Below are 2,938 nucleotides of genomic sequence, written 5' to 3'. Positions count from 1 at the left end.
CTTATCACAGAACTTATGCCACCATATGGTATTTTTGTCTCATATCCTCCTTATCTCTCTGAAGGTACACTTTGAAGGTCAGGGACAAAACTTTTGTCTGTGGAGTTAGGGTCCCCTCTCCAGGTTTCTAAGCTGGGGTTGCTCTGGGGAAAGAAGTAGGTCATCAGAGGTTGCTAACCTTCTGCGTTTTCAGAATCCAGATTAGTGTGTTATAACAAAGCCTTTGTGAGGCATTAGGAAAATTGAGATGGGTTTTCCTGTTTTTCCTGGATGACCTCTTGCAGATTTTCACATTTTACTGGATGTAAGGCTGCCCTATGGAAACTGCCAGGAGGCAGGTTACGAATCTATCTCTGGCTAAAATGTCACCTTCAGAATTATAATTCTATTTGCGGTCTTGGTCAGTTACCACCACAAATGCAGTTGGATATAATCCATCTGTTTGATGCACCTGGTCTGCATGTATTCTCACGTGCTCCAAACTCACCTGCCTTCATCAGGAAGTAAACTATTGGTAAGGAGTATATGTACATTGTGGAAAGACAAGCTATAAGATTAAGGTTCTGAACCTTCTTTAGTAAAGGCACAGGAGTTAGAGGTATAGAAACCCATTCTCCTTTTATCTGAGAAAGTTCATTAATGAGAAAGGAACATGTACACTGACAGGGCCATCTTTCAGCTTCTTTCCTTAAAGGAAAGAGCAGTGCTTGGTCAGGTGTCCCTGGCAAAGAAGGATTTTGGGGTTTGTCTACAGGCTTGGAGCAGGTGATGGGAGGGGTGAAGATAGGTACCAATTCAGGGCAGCTGCATTGTAGTTGCCTGAAGCTGTCACAGGAGGAGGGGATGCATCTGGAGAGGTTGAGCAAGGAGGTTCTTGGGTAGCATGGTGAGAATGAAAAACTGAGGTGGTGCTTTGGGTTATTCAAGGTGTGGGTACAGGCCTGCTGCAGAAAGGAGGCAGTTTGTTAGCTGGATTGAGAGTTGTAGCTTCATCTGGTGGAGGTTCCATGGTGAAGAGAAGTTGGGTTGGGGAAACAAGAGGAACACAGGAAGGGGTTGGAGCAAAGATAGTTAAATGATTGCTCACAGATGACCTCTTTCCATTTACCAGACCACTGGTAGTATATATGAGTGCCCTTTCTTTGATTTCTCATTCAGTACTGGGAGTTAGGCCAATGGTGGAGCTCTTGTGTAGCATTGGTAAGACCTTAATTCAAAGGGTAATGTTGCAAAAATCCATCCCCCATTTTAATTAATAAATATAACGTTAGAAAAATCACTAGTCGCTGTTAAAGATGAGGCCTCTGTTTCATCTAAGAGATCAGCTCATTTTTCACGTTCATACACTAAAATGAGTTAATCTCATGTCATGAGAGGGAATAGCTGTCCCTAGGTTAGGAAGTACAGACATAGGGTGGTTGAGATGAAACAAAGCCTCAATGGATCACAAGAGTTCAGATCATGTGATAAAACATCACACCTGCTTCTCAGGTAAGTGCTGAAGGTCAACTGAGATACTCATTCGAGGAGCAGGTGCCATATACCTGAGTGATAGTCAGTCTTATATTTTATTACTACACCTTGTACATACTTATAAATATTGCAATCTATAACACAAATATATACATTATATAGTGATTTTCAAAAGTGAAAATTAATGACCATCACAGAATTTTTTTTGGAGTTAACACTTTCTTTTTTTTTTCTTTTTCTTTTATCTTTATTAACTTGAGTATTTGTTATTTACATTCGATTGTTAGTCCCCTTTCCGGTTCCAGGCGAACATCCCCCTAACCTCTCCCCCTCCTCTTTTATATGGGCTTCCCCTCCCCATCCTCACCCCATTACCACCCGCCCCCCAACAATCACATTAACTAGGTGTTCAGTCTTGGCAGGACCAAGGGCTTCCCCTTCCACTGATGGTCTTACTCTGCTATTCATTGTTACCTATGAGGTTGGAGCCCAGGGTCAGTCCATGTATAGTCTTTGGGTAGTGGCTTAGTCCCTGGAAGCTCTGGTTGCTTGGCATTGTTGTTCATATGGGGTCTTAAACCCCTTCAAGCTCTTTCAGTCCTTTCACTGTTTCCTTCAACAGGTGTCCTGTTCTCAGTTAAGTAGTTTTCTGCTGGCATTCACCTATGTATTTGCCGTATTCTGGCTTTGTCTCTCAGGAGAGATCTACATCGAGTTCCTGTCAGTGTGCACTTTTTGCTTCATCTGTCTTATCTAGTTTGGTGGCTCTATACGTAGGGGCAGGCTCTAAATGGATGTTCCTCCTGCCTCTGTTCTAAACTTTGCCTCCCTGATTCCTCTCAAGGGTAATCTTGTTCTCCTTTTAAGGAAGGAGTGAAGCGCTCACATTTTGGTCATCCTTGTTTCATGTGTTCTGGGGATGTGGGATAATTCAAGCATTAGGGCTAATAGCCACGTATCATGAGTGCATACCAAGTGTATTTTTCTGTGATTGGGTTACCTCACTCAGGATGATATTTTACAGTTCAATTCATTTGCCTTTGAATTTCATGAAGTCATTGTTTTTGATAGCTGACTAATATTCCATTGTGTAGATGTACCACATTTTCTATATTCAGTTCTCTGTTGAAGGGCATCTGAGTTCCTTCCAGCTTCTTGCTGTTATAAATAAGACTGCTATGAACATAGTGAAACATGTGTCTTTGTTATATGTTGGGGCATCTTTTGGGTATATGCCCAAGAGAAGTATAGCTGGGTCCTCAGGTAGTTCAATGTGCAATTTTCTGAGGAACCTCCAGACTGATTTCCAGAATGGTTGTACCAGTCTGCAATCCCACTAACAATGGAGGAGTGTTCCTCTTTCTCCACATCCTCGCCAGCATCTGCTATCACCTGAGTTTTTGATCTTAGCCATTCTCACTGGTGTGAGGTGAAATCTCAGGGTTGTTTTGATTTGCATTTCCCT

The sequence above is a fragment of the Rattus norvegicus genome, chromosome 6, assembly GCF_036323735.1.
Source record: "Rattus norvegicus strain BN/NHsdMcwi chromosome 6, GRCr8, whole genome shotgun sequence".
NCBI classification, from domain to species: domain Eukaryota; kingdom Metazoa; phylum Chordata; class Mammalia; order Rodentia; family Muridae; genus Rattus; species Rattus norvegicus.
This window is presented reverse-complemented; position numbering follows the sequence as displayed.